The 23,098-nt window shown below is 41.5% G+C and overlaps 1 protein-coding gene across 3 annotated transcripts in view; it reads right to left on the reverse strand.

Annotated features, from left to right (window-relative positions):
- TUB (TUB bipartite transcription factor) overlaps positions 1-23,098 on the reverse strand; it is a 138,384-nt gene that overhangs the window by 97,003 nt on the left and 18,283 nt on the right. The window lies entirely within an intron of this gene.

Below are 23,098 nucleotides of genomic sequence, written 5' to 3' on the forward strand. Positions count from 1 at the left end.
GACAACCTGCCCATCTCACATAACCCCACTGAAGTCCAGATGAACTTATTGTAACCCACAAACATAGATTGTTCGTTGTTAAATTAGAAAAGCAGATTAAGACTTTTAAAACATAACATGCCTTCAGCACTCATCTGAGAGAAGTCATTATTGAATTAAGTTGTACATTCAGCATTTGAATTAGCCAGCAAGCTGCTTAGGCAGGAGTAAATTAAAGTTCTCAAATTAAGTCTGTCCACCCTCCTAAATCGAAATTAAAAAAACATTCTTTAAGTGGTTTTAAATGAACACGAGGGGACTAAATCACATAGCTTTTTCAAAAGCAGCATTTTACTTCCAGACCAACTGGAAAGGGAAATTGAAGGAAGTCCAAGTGATCATCCTTCAGAAGAATTTAAATCTGGGAATGGTATTTAATCAAATGGGATCGAGCATCAGGTTTATTTGCAACAAGAATTTATCCATAGCCATGCATTAATTGTGTCTGGGTCATGAGTAGAAGGTCATTTCCTCCTATATCACATTTCAGAACACCAGAATGGCTCAGTCTACTTGGCTACTGTACAATGAGGACAATGAGATGCAAGACCTAATTCAGAAATTTCTACATATTTGCACTCCAGACCCCTGACAAGAATTTCTACATATTTGCACTCCCACCCCCTCCCAAACCATCAGCTTTCCACCTGGACTCCCTTACATAACATCAAGCCCCACAATCAATATTTCTGTTTCTCCCTCAGTCAGTTCATTAAAAGATGCACTAAATAACCTGGCATAAAGCATTTTCTATATCTTTAAAGATACTCTCAGATGGTGAGAGTGCTGCATCCTATTTTCTAAGTTAAAAAGAATTATGTTTTCCTAGCAGCGATGACTGGAATTTTTTATACGGATTTAGTCAAAAGTAAAACATACCTAGAAAAGGATTCAGGACATCTGAAGGATGCTGCATTGTTTGGGTAGCATATTCAGGTGATGGATAATGGAGTCTCAGTTGCAGAAAAGCTGTCTCCACACTTTTCTTTGGAGCAAACAGGATTTGACTGGCAGGTTGGCAATAGACCTATTCCCACAAAAGTAGCAAATTCTGAGCATGCTATTTTCACATTCTGGCCATTACTCAGATATGCCAATTAAATGAGTGGAGATAAAATGATCGAGGGGTTTTGGAGTGGTTCTTTGGGGTTTTTTTTCTCTAAGAAGACAGCCTGCCCATCTCTTTAGTTCAGCTGGACCATTGTCCCAGCAATAAACCTCAGTGCAATCTGGCCTGAACTCTCTGGCCAGTTTCCATGTCCTCTGCTGCTCTGGCTGGAAAAGATTTTCAGAGATACAAACAATTTTTTTTTTTTTTTCTCTACAACAAGGAAGAAAATTCTGCCTATTGTTAGTGCATCTCCTTCCTATCTCTGGGCCATGGAAAATGCCCCCTTCTCAGAGAAACAGGGATGAATCTCTTTGTCATTCCTCTTCCAACATCAAGACCAGAAGTTTTCATTACTTGGGAGTGCCAGAACCACCCCACTGTTTGCCATCAGGTTTGACACTTCAGTCTCAGGGGTTTTAAGAGCAGAAATTGGGTCACTCCATATGAGATGGAGTTCAAAAGCTGATGGAGGAGAGAAGAAACTTCCTGAGGCCTTTGGAGCTGCCTTATTGATCTGCTTAACAAGCACACATTGCCCATGACAGACAGCCACCAGTATACAGACAGATGAGTTCTCCATTTAGGATGAATGCTCCAAGGAAACTTAAGTTTGCAAAGGCTTAAGGCATTAAAGTCCCTGGTTTGGCCTCATCCTTCATAGTTCTCTGAAACTAACATGAATACACTGAGTTATCTGATAAGCCATGTGTGAGCTTCACTAATCCCTGTATTCACTTTATCTTGTTGACAAAATAGCAGCACTCTCAGAATGACAAATGCAATCCAACTTCTAGAAATCAGCACTCTAGGTGACTGAGACACAAGGAGAATGAATTTTCTCCAGAATTGATATGGCTGATTTCTATCTCAGCAGTCTTACACAGGTAGCCAAAGCAACACATATAAATATCCAACAAAGGAAATACAATTTTTCTCAATATTTCTAAAGGTGCCATAAGGGTTGGATGGAAAACACTGGCAGCAACATCTGGGCAAATCAGTAAGTTCATGATCTTGACAGTGACTGTGTGCACCATGTATTCTTTATCCCTTTTTAAGTGAAGTTATAAGTACCATGGAACAATGTAATTGCTCTGGGTAACTAGTGTTTAACTAGGGTCAACAAAATTTCCAGAATGAACAGGATGAAGATTGTTTGGTTTGCTATTGGTGTAACAGCACAGCAGTTCACTCACTTTTCTCCTGTGAGGGATCAGCATCTCCTAATACAAACCAAACCCACCAGGCTGAGTTTCAAAAAGAAAAAGACCTATGGGAGGACATGGAGAGCTACCAGCTACACATGGCTTTAAGAGTTCTACCTCCAACTCTGCAATCTGACAGCAGATTTCCTCTAGGACATGGACATTCAGTTTGTCTGCAAGCCAGCTTGATCTTTCAGAGATGCTTCAGCACTATATCCCCACTTGTGTTTTCTCCAGCTCTTTTCTCTAGGATAAGCTTAAAATACAGGCCCCAGCCTGATGGTAAGGGGTGAAAGAAAGGTGGTTCTGGAGCTCCCAAGTAAAACTGGCATATGAACAATAAAATTAATTTCATATATTGCTGTGTGCTGAGCTGTACTCTGCATGTGACTGATGCAGAGATGCAGGAGTGCCAGGAAGGAAGACATGTTTGTGACAGATGTGTGGACGTTTTGCTGTGTTGAAAAAGAAATGACATCTCTCTCAAAATGTCACTCTGCTTCTTGTACTGGCATCCCCAGGCACAGTGTAGCTGCTGGAAGAGCAGTCTCGGGGCTGAGTGATACCCTGATGGGAGGGAACTACAGAATGCAAATAGGTGCTGCCGAGGCTGCTTAAGGCAGGGCTGTCTGGGGTGATTGCTGCCAATTACAGAGGTGATTTGTTATTGCAGTGCTGATACCTAACCTGGAAGGCACCCACAGACTTCCCCACTTCCCAAAGGGAGGCAACTTGGCCTCCTGTAACTGGCACTAAGCTCTTGAGACAGCCTGCCAGGGCTCAAGACACTGCCTCGCTCTGCTCCACTCCACTGACTGCTGGGGCTGCCCAGACATCAGGAGTTTGGCTAGCTACAAGCCAGGGCTCCCTCTAAAAGGCTGCCTCCTGCCTCTGCCAAACTGTGCTATCTGAATTCAGCCTTTGGAAAAAGAAACGACATAAAAAATCCCCAACCTTGGTTTGGCACTTGGTTTAATTTGAAGCAAGCACCTAGGCCCACAGGATGGAAGGCTTGCCAGTTAGCCAGGGGTATCCCACACCACAGGAGCTGCATTTCCTTGGCAATATTCTATGTTTTTCTCTATGTTTAGCTGTTGTCTTTAGACTAGTAATTTCAAGGAAAATCTGTCCATGAAGAAATCCAAAATTGATAGAGATGCAAACAGTGCTGCAGGAAATTTTGCTGGCTCTGTGCCTGCTAAAGCCCAGGAAATGCTCCTCTGTGGATGCAGATGGGCCACCTGCTCCTTCCCTCTCACACAGGCATCATTCCCAGGACTTCACCAGAGGGGGAACAGGACAGTGGTACATGCCCAAAGTGGTCAACAAGGAAAAAAATAAAGGAAGATAAGTCACAAGCCTCCCTACATCTTCCCAGGAACACCTGGCTCATTCTTCCAGTTGGATGGATTTTCCAGTCCCACTATACTGCCTCTCTGCCTAGCTGAGAAGGAAATGGGCACTAAAAGCCATTAGAAGAGCAAATCCTGGCCTTTATTGAGATAAAACAGTTAATTTTAGCCTCAAATGACCATTTTATCACAGGTACCCCTAGGAGTAGCTTTACTATACAATTTTAAGTACCTCCTAAATCATATTTAACATCTTTTCGCCACTGTTGGGGAGCTGAAGTAGTAGTACACTATTCCTTAACAAAGATATCATCTAATTATTCTGTCTTTTATAGAGGGTCAACAATGCTACAAATAATTATAAGGTAATATAATATAATGAATGTAATATAATGATAATATATATATATATATATAGATATAATATAATATGAATATAATATAATATAATATAATATATATATATAATATAATATAATATAATATAATATAATATAATATATATATAATATATATAATATGCTGACCTGTAAAAATAACATGTGCTTTCATTTCTACCACGGCTTGGTTTTGATCTTGCACTGATCAAAAGTGTCAAATTACTGTATATTTCATACAATGAGCCAGAGGCAGCTTTTGGTGGAAGCCACTTCAGGGAGCTCACGTGGGGTTCTATCCAAAAACAAAGCATCCCTAATGCATCTTCTGGAAACACAAAACCCAATATCAATATCCAATTGGCAATTCAATATCCATGGAAAGATCTGGGAGCTACCTGCCTAACTGCTTAATAACACATTAGCACAGCTGAGTGGCTGCCCTTTAAAGGAATAAAAAAAAAAAAAAAAAAGGAATAGCAGTACAAAAAGAACCACAGGTACCTCAGCTTCACCACAATCAGACAGGTTGGCCCTGGAGAGCTGTTCTGACCTCCTGCCTGGAGAGACTCAGAGCATCCCCTGACAGTTTATTGTTAAATTCAAATCTGTCTTTCAGAAATACAGCCAAGTCTTGATCTTGGGCTTGTAGTAACACGTGGGCCATTACATAAAAGAAGATGATGTGCTGCTTCTTACAGCCAGGATACTTCACTTTGATAGTGACATTAAAATTGCAACAATTAACTCTAATGAAATTGACAATTATGTCTTAACGCAGTAACATAATTAAGGAGAAGTTATCTGAGTGCTCTCTCCTAACATGCATATTCAGGCCTGTACTTTGATCTGTAATTTGGCAAGAAAAGGAGAAAATGCAAAGCAAGTGGCTTGGAATGAGTTCCAATAGCCCTGCACACTCAGCTCCCTCCCTCCCCTCCTGCCTCTGTGCACAGCTGATGCTCTCAGGGGGCCAGGAGGAGCTGGAATTCCAGCTACCTTTCTTCAGGAAGAAAACACCTCTGGGCTGGAAATCTCACCACAAAGGCAGAGCTCTGCACCACCTGGTTTGCCAGAAAGCTGGAGCAGGAGTCTCAGAACAAGGAACAATGCAGCTTTGCTCGTGGCACCATTAGTGCATCCTCCCTGCTCCTCCCTGAGCCTGGAGCAAGCATCCACAGAACATGACCCAGGCAGCAGGGAGGGCTGGAACAGAGCACAGCCTGAGGGCAATCCCTCTGACCCTCAGTACAGTCCCTTAACCTCCTGCAGTCTTCAAGCAGGAGAGCCAAGAACGTGGACAAACACATCTAAGAGCAGAGTCAGCTCTAACTGGAGCAGAGTTGTTCTGAGGAGTATGTGCCATTTCCTTTAAAGGGAAAAGAGGAAGTTCATAAAAATTACAAGCTTGGACAACAACATATTCATCCAGATTCTTGGGATGTTTAACCTTTTTCCATAAAGAAGGGCTTCTGGTTAAGAAGATCCACTTTCCTATAAAGCATTCTGCCACCAGGCTTATGGAGGAAAGCTCAAAAACCAGGACCTCTAAAGTGTTAAAAAATATAGGAACAAAATAAAGCATCAAAATTAATTTTTAAATTCAAGGGGTTTTTTTAAACATTGTTATTGTTGATACATAAATTCTCAGTTGCAGCAGCTTAGCACCAAATCACAATATTTGCCATCTAGAAGACAGCATCCAAGAATAGTAAAGGGATCAGAGTTTGCCCTGACAGGACAGAAAGCAAAAACACAGAAAACAAAGGGCCTGATCCTTTTAGTTTTGTTTCTTACAGATTACAACAGATTTGTATTATTTTATTACCATGAGCCAGTTCTGCCTCACTCTGATTTCTAGGAGCAAAAAAGGAGGGGCTATAGGGGAGAACTGAGTCACATCTTCACAGGCATGGCTCTAATCTGAGCTGTGCATCTCCTGAGACAAATAGCCACAGAAACTCAGTCATATCTGGGATGGCCAGCTCAAAAGGCAGAGCTTTCACTCAGAAACTGCTCCATTCTCTTTCCAGGAACTCACAAAAAATCAAAGAGTCACTGAGGATGGAAAAGGCCTCTAAGATAACTGAGTCCAGCCATATGGCTCAGCACTGAACCATACCCCCAAGTGCCACATGCACACAGCTTTTGAAGTCTTCCAGGGCTCCCCTTCACACAATTTGAGATATAGAGAGTTCCAGTATGGACCATGCTGTCCTGATTTTGTGTGGGCTAATTTTCTTCCCAGTAGCTGGTACAGGCTGCCTTTTGGCTATAGGATGAGAATAATGTTGATAACCACTGATGTTTCAGTTGCTGCCAAACACAGCTTACACCCAGCCAAGGACTTTTCAGCTTCTGCCAGCAAGGAAGCTGGGGGCACAAGGAGATGGGAAGGGGCACAGCTGGGACAGCTGGCCCAAACCAGCCAAAGGGATATTCCACAGCATATGGCTGAACAATAAACCTGAAGGGAGTTGAGCAGGGGGTGTCAGCCTGATGCTCAGGGTCTGGCTGGGTGTTGGTCAGTGGGCAAGGTGCAATTTCATCATGCATCACTTCTTTATGCATTCATTTATTATTTTCCCTTCCTTTTCTGCCCTATCAAACTCAATCTCAACTCATAAGTTCTACCTATTTTCCCCAAATTGTCTCCCCCACCCACTGTGAGTGTCTGTTTCATTCAGCTGCCTGCTGGGTTAATCCAGAACACACAGGGAGCTGCCAGTGCACCCCAGAACCAGCTGGTGCCATAGCCCAGCCAGCACTGCTTGTTTGAAGATGATATTCACACTTACAGTCACCTGCCATAGAGCACCAGTGTTTTCCTTTAAATTCCATGCCATGACATTGATTCTTGGCATGGCTGAGCTATTTCTATAACCAGAGTCTTGTGTGTGTGAATATAAATACATGAATACTTCTGCTTTGCTCTTTCATCAGCAGACTTGATAGCCTGAGTGGAAAAAATGGGTGGTGAAATATTCTTGGCTGCTTCTAACACTTTTCTCTTTGCATCTTCTCCTAAAGGCTGTCAGAAAAAATTAGCGGACTAGTCAGACCTCTACTGTGACCTGAAACAGCCCTAAACCTTCAGAAATCAGGACTTCTAAGGCTTCTTTTTGGAGTAGTATCTTCCCTCCTCCACCCCCTCCTTTCTTTTTCAAGCAGAAATGATAGCACTAAATAGGATATTGAAGAAATCCATTCCCCATCTTAAAAAAAATAAAAATTGCAGTAGTTACCAGTTATAGGAATGCAGAGCATTCAGAGGGAAGGAGAGAATCTGTTCCCTGTAAAACTGCCCAGCTTCTGCATTCAGCACATATTGTCTACCTCCTCTCATTTATGCACTTCAGGCAGCAAATAATCTTTTTTATGGGCAAAGAAGGTCGCACACAGGCAGCCAGCAACAGGCATAGAGTTAATCAGAAAGCCAGCAACCAGGTCAAGAATGTAAGACAGAGCTGTAAAATCACTCCCAGGTGATCTTTTAGCTTCATCTGGAAGCAGGCACTGCAAGCTTGCCTTTGAAGTATTGTGAAATTCTGTTGGACTTCAACCCCACAAACATTGTGCTGAAATTACAAGCAATTTAAGTGCTGGAGTGTAACATTTGTTTTCCATTTGCCCACCTAGATCTTGGATCATTTAAGTCAATAACTTAAAGAATTGGGAATATATTTCAGACTACATTGCTCTGTCCTGGCAGCTCAGGCCTTCAGCAAACCACCCCTATGTGTGTGTAATAGATCAGTGTCAAGGTGATAAAAAGTAGAATCTTTTTTTTGTGTGTGTGTTTGGCTCTAGGAATAGTAGATTTATACACAGTTACAACTTTCAAAAGAGAATAATCTTGTACAGTCAAAACACACAAAATTACATGATAGAAATTTCTAAGAACCTGAACCTATTGTGGTGCTTTACCTCTAAAAATGAATGCAGCATTTTTAGATGAAGGTACAAGTGGTAGTTAGGCTGTCTTAAAATTAAGAAATATGTCTAATATATCACTTGGGCTTTTTTTCCTTTTATTTAACAAAAGAACACTTCCTATTTCAATAGGATTCTGACAGCCTGACAAATGCTATTCACCAATGTTTTTTTCTTTATATAAAGAGGGAACAGCAACAGAGAAATCAGGTTTCCTCTATTGCAGTAACTTTATTTTTGTGTACCATCAGAGCCTTTTTAAGCAGAATTTAAGGTGTTTTATTTTAAATGAGCTATGGCTGAATACTTCTCTTTTCCACACCATTCCATACAGAGCAGTAACCTCAAGATGGCGATATTTGTCCCCTTTTAGAGGCTGGGCTGACAGCCGGGAGTACTGAAGCATCTTCCTTCATTCTTACAGCAAAGGGAAATTTGTCTTTGAGCACATTAGGGGGCAAGTGCCTCCCAGAAATTTCTGGAGCCCCCACCTATGATAAAGGTTCTTAACTGCTATTATCTGGTCTTGCATCTTAGAGTGATAAACAAAGGCCTGGGGATGGAACTGCAAAAATATAGACTGAAAACAAACACCAGAATAGCAGAAAACAAACACCAGAAAGGTCTCAATAACTAGAAATAAAAGTGAATTTTCAATGAGAAGTAACTACTTTATTCCAACATGCTAGAAAAGTCTTTGCCTTTTACATGCCTTAGGAGGACAGCACACAGAGAAATACACCTGTCAAACTTACACTGTCCCATTCCTGAATTTTCATTAAATGGCAGAAAAGGAAATCAAATTCATGTAACACAATACATTGTATTAAGAAAACTTTTTTCTCTAAAATGTAACACAATAAATTTTATTAAGAAAACTTTTTTCTCTGGCTCTATAGGAAAGCAGTTTTTATGGGAGTGCTGCATTCCTACAACACAGAATGTTGCAAAAATTATTGGATACTGGCAGAAAAAAAAATCATTATTAGACTGCTCCTGTGAACCCCTCTAAGCCACAGTCAAGCTAAACTTGAAGAGTTCTATGAGGAAGTTGAGTTCTTTGCAGAGAGGGTTTTTATCTGTGCTTAAAAGGCTTGCCCTGAAAAAGGGTGACAGCATTGACAGGCTGTGGTGTACAACAGCCATGTACAAACCATAGGATTATAAGTCAAATTTATACCAAAGAGATAAGAAAGAATTCATTTCATTTCAAAGCCTTACTTTCAGGCAACTCCTACTTTGAGCAATGAACATTTAAGCAGTTAGATTTGGGCATAGCAGACAGACTGGTTTTCTCCAGGAGCTGATTAAGCAGAACCAAAGTGTTGAACATTTACGATTTTGGAGTTACCAAAGTCTGTTTGCAAACCTGGTGTCTGTCCACAGGCTGTTCCTGCTCCCTGCACAAGGGGTCACCCTATCAAATACTGTCTGAAGGAACTGCCTCCCCTGCTACTCTGGATATGTTCTGCTGTTGCTCTGTTTGCAGTTGACTTGCTGATTCCCTGTGAACTGCTTGTGTCAACTTTTATAACTGTGACAAGGCCACCTTTTGCCTGAGCAGCAAACAAAATTCACTCAAGCTGCCACCAAACAGCATGGCCTTATAGCTGTCACTTCCAGCAGCTCTTACAAGGCACCACTCAGGGAAGTCCATTGCCTGACCATCTTTTGTTGCCTGTGACAGTTTCACAGCTTTTCTTAGCTCCAGTCTAGCATTGCCACAAGCCATTTTCCTTGTTTCAAAATAGTGTGCTGGGCTACACAGCCCTTTGGGTCTTTTCATGTGAGGTGCTATTCAGATATTTTCTGGCAGAAGGTGTCAGGCTCTCTGCCTTCACTGGAGTGTTTCTAGTACCAATTAGCAAAATTGCCTTGAGGTCCTGAAGAATTAGGAGCTTGCCTTAGCTAAAAAGGCCTTTGCTCAAGGTTTCAGCATCTTAATGCTCTTAAGAGTGTGGCTGTGAGCTGGTGAAAGAAAGCAAGCAGTGGGACTGTGCTTGCAGTGCAGCAAAACCCTGATGGAAAGGGACACCTGGGACTAAGACCTGATAAAAATCAAGGATCAAGGCAAAGAGCCCAAAAGACAGAAGATTTGTTAGTTCAGGCATACCCCAGTTGTGTCTTCAGAGCCACTCACAACAGCTCACAGGCAAGATGATCTTACAAATAGCCACACTCTGGTGTATGAAGATACTGCTGGAAACCAGTCCAAAAGCTGGTAATAACAGGATTCCCCTCCACCAAAAAAAAAAAATCCTAAACCTGATTAATAACAGGAGATTTTATGTTAGAACATGGATGAAAACTGTTTCTGCTAATCCACAAGAATATTAGTCTGGAAAAACATGGGCAGAAGGAAGTCCTCTTTTTGAGGAGATGCTTTGGAAAAAGTATAATAACAATAAAGAGTTAATTACCCAAGAGTGCAATTTAGACAGACATCACTGGAAGAGTTGCTTTAATTAGTGTGGTTGTTAAATCAGTTGCTTTGCTTATGCTGCAGATGTGCCTCCTGCCACCTCACATCTAGCAGCAAGGACTCCACACAGGGACTGCAGTGGGGAAGGTGGTTTTTTAAATGGGGTTTGGTTTTTTAAACCAAAATGCAGGTGCAACAATTTACATCAGCTGAGCTTGAGCCCTCTGGGGTTTGCTGAAAGTCTCTATGGGAGACCTGAAATGGAGACAGGTAAGGAATGAAGATCAAAAGATGACAGCTAGCCAGAAAACAGAGCCCTTTATGTACCCTGCAAAGCACTCTCATGCTTCTCCAGCCCAGTGTGAGCAGCACTGACCACTGCAAGGCACATAAAAGCAGAGAGCCTCCTTCTAGAGGCAGCTACTGAGGGGTCACCTCCTTAGAGCTGGATCCAGCACCCTGGGTCCTGCCTGGCCAGGGCCACAGAGGGGGAGATCAACACCTCCCCTGGTCTGCTTGGGGACATTCCTTCCAGCACAGCCCAGAACACTGTTTGCCTTATCTGCAAGGAGAGCACACTGTCAGCACAGTTTCTTGTGCTCAGAGCCAACATTCAGCTGGCTAAGGCTGGGAGAGACCAGTCTTTCCTGAAAAGCAGCCAAGGAGTAGGTGGGCACAGGATATGGCCATCTCTAAATGATTCACCATTTGGACCCAATCCCTATGAAGCCAAACTACCAGAACCAGCTGGTGTCTGGCCCAAGAGTGTACTGAGAATATTAAAAATCATCATCTTATGCAATTCCAGTGTTATCTCACAGCTAGTTTGTGTGCTAAGGAAGGCACTCAGCTGCTCAGAACACCAGGCCGGAGTGCAACATGCCCTCTCCAATATTCTCTTGAAATCCTGCCCTGAGGTTGGTAGGTTTGTGCCAGCCAACCAGAACCAAATCCTGTTTGCTCCTTACTCTGAGGATTTCCCACACCTCCTGGCTAAGTGCTCACACTCCCTTCTACCTCCTCTGCTCCAGGCTCCAGCCAACTGTCACCCCCCGGGAGCCAAACATCTACTGCATGAAAATCCCAACACTTGACAACCAACCTCACTCAGTGCTTCTGTCAAGGCAACTGCTGCCTTTTGAGCTGATTTCCCTGACTAATTAAGCATGGAGACACACCAGGCTGCCAGCTGAATGGTGGTTGCAGCATCCATCACTCCAGCAGAATTCAATCTAATGGGCTAAAAGCTGCAGCTTGAGAGCCCAGAACAGCTTGTTCACTGGAATGGAAAACCCATTGTTTATTGTGGCCTGAAATTCCCCAAGTTCAAAAGAGAGGAAAAAAACCCAAACAAAACCCCCTACATTCTCCAGCCTTGTAAACATTAATTATGAATTACCAAGAGAGAAAAAACACCTGCTCCCCTCCTATCATTAACATTTTATGTATTAAACCTTTCAGTCTTTCCAGCATTATACCTCCCAATGTCCTTCAGAGGTAGTAAGAAGTGCCTGGCCACACTAAGTCCCATTCACCTACAAAACCATATTGTTTCCACCAGGAATGAAGTTTGTTTCTCTCTCATATGTGTGCTTTGGCTTCCTTCGTGTGTGTTCACATGGAGTTTGGATGAAGTGACCTCCCCATGGGTTTGGGAGAGCATTCTCCTTCATCTTGACTCAGTTCCACACAGAAAATTACTGTGAACTGCAAGGCCTCATTTGTGGGGTTTTTTACCCTCTGCAATGGCTTAGATCCTTGTGAAGACCCTGAGAAACAGGGCAGAATTTAAATTTAGCTACAACAAGTATAAGGCAACTGTACCAAAAAGAGAAGAGCATGGAGTCAGGCTCAAGGATGCTGTGCATGAAAGCAATCTGGAGTGTCCCACACAGATCTAGGCTCACATTCACACTCTACCTATATCTCAATTAGGGAGAAAAAACCCCAACTTAAGGTTACCCTTTTAGCACAAAAAGACTAGGAGGCAAATGGCTGCACGTACATCGAAGCTGCAGCTCTATTCAAAGAAAAACACCACTGGTGTTTACAGAAAATAAAAATAGTTTCACTAAGTACTGAAATCTGACCTCAATGTATAATTTTAAATCCTTTGGGACAGACACAACGTTACAACTTATTTTTGATTTGTCAGAGCCAAAGATTTTATAATCTGGAAAAAAATCCTGACAACCTCTTTTGCATTTATATCCCAAATCAAAGAGAGAAGATAAAAGGAATAACTTTTTTCTTGACCTAGTAATATTGAAAGAGACAATATTATTTCAGATGCTAAAAACTGACTCTGCTAGCTGAAGAAATAATTAGAGAATTTGATTTTGTCAGAGAAGAGATCAGCAAATATCGGCAAAAGTATCATGTTTACAGGGTCTGGTTCTAAGAATACAAACAAAGAATGGATACCTGGATTGGAAAGGTTTTCATTTTAGACTGACTATTAAAAAAATAATAGCCAAACTGCAGAAGATACACAGAGCTGAAGACTGAATTGACCATTTCCTGCAACAGATTCCTTTGTTATGAGGATTTTAAGTAACATTTCAATATTTTAAAGTCACAAACTCCCACACAGCTTTTCTCCTTTTTGAATGTGAGACTAATTCCCAGTTGCAGTCTGCAGCCAGGGGAGCCACTCCAACAGGAGTTAAACAAGGACTGCTGCACTGGGCAAGGGGCAGGACAGGATCTGTGCCTGGGGATGTGTGGGAGCGTGAGACACCTCTGATCAGACAGGGAGCAAAGCCAACTCAGCTTCTGCAGGGGAGAAAAAAAGCAAAACAAAAAGCCCATCACATAATCAGGAAGATATCAGGGGATAGCTGCAAATAAATAGTTTTAATTTTATCTCTCCCTGTTTGTCTCAACATCTCTGTTTTTCTTTCCTGTCTTCAGCTATTTATCATCCTCTCCCTGTTGCCTTCACTCCCACTCCTGCCTTGCCCTTCTGTGCAATCCACTGTAATTCTATTACCAGAAAAACTGAGAGATACAAAACACCCAGTCTCATTTCTCCATCAGCCAGTGACACCTTCTCCTGCACCTTTCCTCTCCATCCAACTAGCAACCTGCACAAGGCAGCAGCCACCTCCAGTTCCCCTTTCTGCACCACCAGGTACAGGAGGATAAATTCTTCTTGATCCTCCTACAGCCTCACTGCTGGGCAGGTAACAGAAGGTGGAAACCTTCAAAAGGAAATTTTCTGAGTCACCATCATGCTCTACAAAGTGCCACTTGATCATGACCACAGGCTAGAATATAAGAATGCCTTAAAAGACAGATGTTTCTCAGATGAGCAGCTATAAAAACACCCTGAAATGTTGCATATAGTCATAATTGGAGCTTCAAAGTCACAAAAGTCAAGAAAGCACATTTTTCACAAAAAATCAAGAAGTGCCAGCTTTTTCTGAAACTCCTTTCCTGCCTCAGGGATGCAAAGAACCACACCATAGCATGTATTGCCAGCCTTCCACCTCCCTGCTAAGGGCTGCTTTTCCAGTGCTTCCAACACTGGATGAGAAAATGCTGTTTGTTCTGCTGGTTTCCAGCACACTACAGGACCTGCATGCAGCATTACCACGCTGTTGTAATGTCATCCACAGCCCTGCTCAAGCTGCAAGAGCCATTAATCACAAGTTCAGCTCTTGCAGACCTCACTATAGGCTTTTTGCCATATCAGTGCACAGCACAAAAACCCACTGTTGATTCATAAGCATCAGCATTGCAACATTTAACAGCTAGAGGAATTTTCTGTGCTTCATACAGCTCAAGAGATAGAAAGCACTGAAATACACAGAGCAGAAATTACCAAATCTCTGATATAAACTGCAAACACTCTTTACATCTGAAGTACTTCCCTCTCAGCAGTGCTCTTCTACCTCAGTTAAGTAATACCTGTTAGATAACCAGAAATAGAAATTGCTTGAAGCTGCCTGTGCTTATTTACCAACATCAATCTTTGATAAAAATACACATCTGAATAAGTTTATTTCACAGTGAAATAAAAATAGCTTCACTGAGCAAAGAGAAATCAAGACAAAAGAGAGGGGAAGAGATCTTCTTTAGATAAATCAGTTTCTAAAAGATGAAAGCAATAAGTTCATGAAAACCTGGAACATCTAAGTACAGCAATATCTTGTCTGGAAAAATCATATGTTTTCTTCAACATCTTTTGCTGCTTAAGTATTTTTTCCAATCAATAGTATGGTATAAGACAATATTTCTTAAGTTTGTGTTCCCTAAGAGACTGCACACAATTTCTGAAAGAGGATATAGCCCAACATCACAGCCATTCTGAAAATACGAGTTGTTCTATAAAACTGTTCATCCCCCCAGCCAATCCCCCTCTCATTTTTGAGGCATTCATTTAGGGCAGGTAGCTCAGTTTACAACTTGTACTGTAGCTTACACACCAACCTGAGCATTACATATATTCCTTGACATCACAGCACCTTTAGAGATACAGGGGTACATTTTCTTATAAAAGTCTCCTTTCCCTGTTTTTCCATAAACACTTGTCAGCTATATAAGTTATACTTGTTAAGTACTCATGGCCATCTGATCAGTGACACAAAGTGACTGAGATCAGGCCACAACTCAAACAAAACATTAATATCCCAAGGTTCAAGCTGAAATAAACATTTATTTGCAGAGCAGATGCACATTTTCTTCTTCCTCTTCAGCTAAAGAAAGACTCACCCACTCAGCCGCTTCCAAGAAATAGTACTGGCCTTGACCACTTCAGCTGGGATTAATTTAAGGAGCATGACAAAGCATGGTCAGCCCTAAGAGCATTTGGCTGCAGAGCAGCCCTACAATAAACATCTGTGTTACTTCAGGAGCACGTGAGGAGTCAGGTACTCAGCTGCTATGCATTGCCTTTTGTCTAGAAAACATTGGAGTCAGGGATGAAATACACCAGAAACCTAATTGTTTTTTGCTTCATCAATATCAGTAACATTTGGGCATTTTATCTCCTTTGACCTTGCTTTAGGAATATCCTAAATCACATACTCAAAGGTCCACCAGGGTAGAAACCCATTTGTTTACTGTGGTGAGCTGGTCCTACATATTTGCATTACAGCCTCCTTCCATCAAATGCTTGGTGACACCAGCTGTATTTCAGAAGTTTTAGTTCCTGATTTGCTGCCCTGAACATGAACAGCTATGCTTCAGCTCCTCCTGCTTCTCTCTGTTAGCAAATGCCCAAATGCATGTGTTTATTTACCAAGGGAAAAGCACTGGGAGAACTTTAGTGTTGAACTTGTGAAATTCTCATTGCTCTAAGCTAGAGCAGGTGTTTTGCCAGCTTAGGTTTACTGAAGTTGGCTAGCAAATTAAAAAAGGTCATTTCCATGGTTGTGTGCAATGATTAATGCAAATGAAATGGCACACACACGAATTTCTGTGTGGACAAAATGAGTGAAATTTCCCCAATGACAGACAGTAACCACCAATCCACCTGTAAACACAAGCACCACCCTGTCCCTAACAGGGCACAGCAGAGTGTTGCTCTGCCCCTGAACATGTTTATGTGTTTGTTTAAGCCTGCAGAGCTGAGAGGAGAGCTGAAGCATCTGAATGCTCACACCTGTGTGGGCAGTTAGTTATCTGAGCTGAACCTGAGAGGCACAAAGCAGGGATGGCTGGTCAGGACCAGCTCACAGCTGTGTCCATGCCAACAGCTCTTCTGAGACACTGGGTGCACCCCCACCTTTGCCACTATGGAAACCTTGCATTTTATTACATCTTTTTGCCAGAACTCACATCCTTCAGTGGTTCCCCACCAGAGAAGAGCCTCCCCAGTCTCCCCCACCTGCTCAGAGTTCTCTCAGCTAGGCCTAGGCAGGATTTTAGACACATGAGACTCAGAGCTTTGCTCTCAGGTGACTGAGAACTGAGCCTAAATTTTGCATTGAGATTCATTGGATGGCATCAAGACAGCAGCAGATTACTTCTGTGAGAACATACATACATACCTACATCCTTCCATTTAAAAAGCCTATTTTTTTGTGTATTCTCCAAAATAACTCTCAGCTGTCTCTGCTGACATAATGAAATCTCTCCAATGTTTTAATTTCAAAATAGTGAAATTTTAAAAAACAAATCCCCTTTCACCACTCTCAAGATAAAAATAATCCAGCCTCTAGGAACTAAATCAATAACAGCATGAAAGGGTGGTAAAGACAGTTTGAGAATTAGATTTGTTTTTAATGCCAAGAGAGTAGGCTCTTAAACTAATCACATAGGAGGTATTCAATTTCTTTCCAGCTATACCTGAATGCACCCAATTGCAGCACTAATTTATCATGAATTTGATCAATGTCACAGTATTTTTCCAGTAATTTACTCAAATTTTTGGTGCATTTGAGGTATAGGTTGTGTTTGAAAACAACAAATAAACACTTACCGAAGAAAAATTAGTGTTGAAATATAAAAGCAAAAGCAGGCAACTTATCAAGACTGGGTGGCCTTCCAAAAATTAGCCTTTTGCCTTTAGCAGCACAAGGAAAATGTCCTCACATGCTAAAGCCCAGATTTTTTGACTCACCACCCTACTGGTGTCACAGCTTTTAATTCTTTATTATTCCTGAGAGAGGCACGTGAGCTAAATGCTGGCAGAGATTCTGCAGCAGCACAACACATCACTGTCCACCTGTGGGACATGACCTGTCCTGTAGCAGCTGCAGTGAGCACCAAAGAGCAGATTTATGTTATTGGGTTCAGCTTTCTGCCTTCCTGTAGCAGAGACAAGAAGGGAAAGACCCACGGGCCGTGATTCAGAAGTTCATTAATTTGCTGGCCTCTGATCCAAGGGCTGTGCCGTGACCCTGACAAAAGACGTAAATGCAGATATTTTTCTGGTGTTCTCACAGAGGCAGAAGGGCATGCAAATATGCAGACTATGTCCACATGACTTTGCAATTCCTATTTTTTGTTACTCTCTCCCCAGAGCACCCATCTGTTACAGAAATCTTTGTCTGTGCCTGTTAAAGCACGGAGGGTAACAGAACCAGACCCACAGCTGAGATTTCTTGTTCCTACAAAAGTTACCATATCAAATAACAAAAGCATAGATAGAACTAATGCATCTCTATCCAGGCTAGGAACAGCTTGGTATAGAAGTCTTGTTATTATTAGACATTTCCTGGTATTTTCCTGCCCACCAAGCAAGAGAAGCATTTTGAAGAACTCCAATCACAGTGCAAGAGAAGGGGAAATATGATACTAATTTCCTCTTGGCCTTTGAACACAGAGAAGGCATTTCACCTTTTTGCATTTTCTGGGCTCGGTTGCCACCCCTTTCCTGGTTGTTGGAGCTCTGCTGTGATGCATTAAGTGAGATGTTCCCCATGTATCAGCCTCCAGAAGAGTTGCCAAATAGTCTTACCTTTTTGAGCTGCTTCTCTTCCACCTCTCATACTCCTTCCGTGCACTGTATTCATCTATTCTGCTTTATACTTAAATATTCAATACCTTAACTAGCAATTAATATGGGATAGCCCAAAATCTCCTCAGGATGCATCCTTCTACTCTAGAGAAGCAGGAATAACATGCCATAAATCCTACCTACCCCTGTGAAGACAGCAGAATTTGGTCCTCCTCCACAATCTGTCCTTTAAGAGAAACACTTGACATAAACCAGCAGCCTCCTGCCTATCCAGTCAGGCTGTGATGTATTCCCTAATTTTTTTTTGGAAAAGCAATTTGTGCATCATTTGCTCATACTTTGTCAGACAAACACACCTGTTGATTAAATATCACTAACAACTCAAACCAAAAGCAGATCAAAGACGTGGCCAGGTATTTTCAGCCACAATGTGAGCTAAAGATGAGGGAACAGCTCTTGTTTATGGCCTGCTTGCACTCATCCCTATTTTTATGGAAGAGAAAGAAAAGCAAATCCAGGCTCCATGTAATCATAAACTCATTTTGTCTATATATGGCACGTGTAGTTAATCACAGAGGTTTAAGATGACAAGTATTTGGATAAGTAGGAAATAACCATGAATGGGAGCAGAGCCTTTCAGATTTCACCCTGCTGGACTCGGAGCAGTGCTTTTGGAGCTTTCTCTCCAAATACAGGGCTATCAAATTCCACTGGAATTGCCCTGAATAACAAAGTGAGTGAGCATCCTTCTGGTCTGAGGCAAGACTGCAAACCAAGGGGGCAGAGAGACAAGTGCTGTCTCCAGCTCATGACCATTTCTTGCTGACACTGGAATAGTCAGGTGGAAGTGAAGGAGGACACAAAGGCATGTAAAAAGCCCACAAGGATCTAGAAAGGAGATGGGTTATCCAGCACTACAGAATCCCTCTCTGCCCATGCTCTTTGTGTTTCTTCCCCAACTGGACAGGCTGAATAGCCATTCTTTCTTTATGTCTGGAAAATAAGCAGCTTTTGTTGTCCACACAGAGATTTCCAGGTAAGAGCCTTACCACTTTCAATTATTATTTCAGTGAGAATTTATGAGCTACAGAGAGCAATGCTGGTTTGCTTGAAGTGTGGATATCTGCAAGAGAACTGCTAGCTGGGAGTTATTCACATTAATTGGCCTGTAAATCATTTCACTGTCTCATCGCAAGTGCTAGGTTAGAGCATGAATTTGTGTTTACTTAAAGAGCTCCTTTCATCTCAGAGGGATTACATCAGCACACGCTGGCATGCTGCTACCTCTGGGGTGTTATTCTGTTTCCATAAAAGCCATGGAAACACTAACAGTGCGGAGTGTGAAATGCTCACCGTCCTCTCTGCAGCACAAGCAGACGTGGACACACAGAGAAAAAAATAAAAAAGGCAAATATATGTCTTGAAATAATAATTTAAAAAAAATTTTAAAACGTTAAAAAAAAAAAAAAAAAAAAAAAAGGTGACACTTCTCTTTTCAGCCTTCGAGTATTTTCAGTTCAGGGCATTTCCTGGATCCATATGACAAAACTTTCACATCCACAGCTTTCTCTGGCAAGCAGCTCCCCGTCTGCTGCCTGCTGTGAGAAAACCCACTTCCTTTTCCTTGTTTGGATCATGTCTTCCACGAGCTTTGTTTGCTCTGACTCCTAGCTCATGTACTGTAAAACAGTTTGAGGCTTAAGGACGCACTAAACTGGGAGGAGAGGAAAAGCACATAATATGTAGGGCTCTCTCTCTCTCTTCCCCCCCCTTCCCCAAATAAGAGAAGCAAACAGACCTAGAGAAACCCCACAAATTTTTTGAGAGTAAGTATTTATGCACAAATATCATGCTTTCTGAAAATACCAAGGGAAAACAATGAGGGGGAAAATCCCCTTTCAATTACTTGAGCTGAGGTTTGCACAAAATGCTGTTTTTAACAGCCTTAGACACAAAGATATTTTTTTTAATATTCAGAATAACTGCCCAGAATCCCAAATAAAACAAGTAGCCCCTAACACCCCATTCTAGATGCCAGGGTCTGGACTCATTGCAGCTGACAAGAGTGACTATTTTTGACCCCACAGCATCCCTTCCTTCCCTCCTTTCCCTCCTCCTCCCTCCCCACCAGAATTGTGGGTTTCAATGGGCTTTACAGATAGGTCTGCCATAAACTGGTAGGCACCAAGCTGCCTGAATGCTTGCCTCAACCACCTCTTGACTCTGCCATGAAACCAAACTTTGCTAGGAAAAGTGGCAAATGCTCCAGCTAAAAACTCTCTGGCAGCACAATCTGCCTAAAATGACAAGTGCTGTTAACTTCAATTAGAACAATAAGTGAGTCTTTCTGCAGCTGGAGCACTGCGGGAGAGTTTGAAGGCATAAGGAGATTCAAAATATGGTTATTAAATATTTGATATATTTCAATATGGCATCTCATTTTTTCCCCTGTTAATAGAAATGCTAACATCTTAATTTTGAAGGGAATGCAGATTATATTCCATGTAATTACAATAGTTTCCAAAACAGTCTTGCATTAGATATATGCAGAAAACACAAATTAGAGTTGTCCCAAACTGTAGACTGGAATTTAGAATATTTCCTTCTCCCATTTTATGTACAGCAAATTTCCTGCATCCCACCTTGCAACTTGACTTAGTTGATAGACTACAATATCCAGCAAGTTATGCTTCTACACCTAAATTCCTTTACAATAATTCACAGTGACACTAACCCAGAAAATCACAATTCTCATTATGTCTCTAGAAAACAACACAGAAAAATAGAAAGTAAATAAAGCTGTCAAGCAATGAAGTGAAACAGGGAAAATCAATTCCAGAATGGAAATAATAATGGCTGCTATGATTGCAATGACAAACATTATCCTAATCCTTAGTACAGCATGCAGAATGCCAGAGTATTTGTTGAAGTGGGCCAAAATAGCTCCCTGACCCATTTAATGGCAGCAGAAAATTAGTTTGGATTCATTTGTCTGCATGCTAAGCATCAGGCAGCATGTTGATAACATACCTGCCCTGCCACACTTGCAGATTTTTTGTATGAGTCACAGTGATATTTTAAATATCTTTGTGCCTGGCCTCTTCAGCTGCCCTTCATGGGAAGTCTGGAAATGTTGTGTGAGCTTCACGGGTCACAGAAACAGATTGAGATGTTTACAGATACAAAAATGTCTTAAAAAGGCAAATGGCTGTAAAGCTGCTGAATAAATCTTGTTTATAGTTACAATTAAATGCTGCCATAAATTATTCTTATTTCTCATGGAGATTTTTTTTTTTTCAAGAAAAGTGATACACAGGTGGTTCTGTCATTTTTGTTCAGAAGCCTAAAGCAAATCAGCACAAAATGCTTCCTCATGCCCAGAGGAATAAACAATCTCTTTCCACAGACTTCAGCTCCGTGGAATGAGCCAAACCATTTCCTTTTGCACTTTCTGTTTTGACAAATCCAGTATTTGTTGATGTATAGTGCATACACTGTTCCAAAATGTGAAACATCTTTTATTGTTGAACATGGGAGATTCTGACAGACAGACCCCTGTGTTACCCTTCCAGGTCTTTGCTGAAATCTGGCACTGAGCACAGGTGATCCAGCCAGGGGAGTATTTGTCATGGGAGTGCAACAGGGGAAGAAATTTCTAAAATAGCAAGGGGAGTCTGAACCTTCTGAGTTCAACAAAGGAACCAAACTTTTAAAACTTGCAAGCTGGTGCTGCCTGGGTTTGTCTAAATAGTGGCAGACCCCTGTGGGTGCAGGTCCTGAGCTGTTCCTGCACTTTACTCACACATTCCCAGCCACAGTTAGATTTTACCATTCTCCCTTGTCTCTTCCAATATTAATTGCATCACTCCTCTGCACCTATTTCATTACAAAATAAACATTGCACTTTGTTTTCCTTTCAGATCTCATGAATTCTCTTGTAGTACATCAGGGAACTACAGCTGGGACGGGGTCCTGTGCCACAACAGGCTACATTCTCCTGATAAAGAAATCAGCAACACATTTGAGAAGGTCTGTTTTCTAGAGAAAACATATTTTTCTAGAGAAAAAAATGAATCTGCTATCTTTGAAAAGCAGAATCAGTATCTTTCTCAGCATCTCAGGAATGCCCTCCAAAATTTCAGTAGATGTGACCAAAAAAGGATGATTATTTTTCCCCCCCAAATGTGATACACATACTATTTTGAACCTCAGCATCAATTAAAATAGCCAATATATTTTAAGGCTTTAAATCTGGAGCTAATAGTACATTCATATAAAGGTTTTACTCACATCAATAATCTCCATTTAAAATTTTATTTTCTTGGATATATTTGCTTAAAATACAAGCTGAGAAGAAAAAACAAGTATGAGATGGAATCAAATGGAAAAAATTTGTTATTGCAGAATTTTCAAGTTTGTTTTGCTAAGAACTCATTCAAATGAAGAATTGAGAACACTAAATTTAAAATGACAAAATGGGCTGTTTCAAGCAGCAGTGATTCATTTTGACTTGCTTCCTCTATTCCACAGAAATCAAAACAACATGTTTTGACAGCATTCTGTCAAGGTTATTAGCAGTAATTAATCAATTCCCACAAAACATTTCAATTTCAGCAGGAAACTCAAACTGCCAAGATTGTTGATGGCTCTGGTAGAAGCACAGGACCAAAACCTGTTCTGCCTCAGAGGTCTCAGGTAACAATTTCTACAGGTTTATGTGGAATACACCTCATCTGTCTACATCAAAATATTTGTTACAAGGGTTAGTTGTGGCCACATTTTATTTGCCACATCCCTGGAAGCACTCGAGGCCAGGCTGGACAGGGCTCTGAGCAACCTGATCTAGTTCAAGATGTCTCTGCTCATTGCAGGAGGCTCGAACAAGATGAGCTGGACTTTAAAGGTCCCTTCCAACCTAAACTGTTCTATGATTTTATTATTCTACTCCCAAAGACCATCTTTTTCTCCATTTTTATGATGCTCTTTTCAAGCTCATACTACAGTGTCTGTCTGGCCACACAGATTTTCATCACAAATGCAGAAGACAGACATCTGGCATAAATTTGGAGAGAACACTTCTTATTTACTGGGACAAAGCATCATGGAAGATGAGAAGTTTCACTCAGTAGGCAGGGCAGGTTCTTCAAAAAAGACATTTTCTTTATTTCCATTGATGCTTACAAGCAGCAGAAGTAAAGAGCTGAGGCCCTGGAGATGGAGCAGCCCCAGGAGGAAGCTGTGTTTATACCTC

This window comes from Serinus canaria, chromosome 5 (genome assembly GCF_022539315.1).
Source record: "Serinus canaria isolate serCan28SL12 chromosome 5, serCan2020, whole genome shotgun sequence".
NCBI lineage: Eukaryota > Metazoa > Chordata > Aves > Passeriformes > Fringillidae > Serinus > Serinus canaria.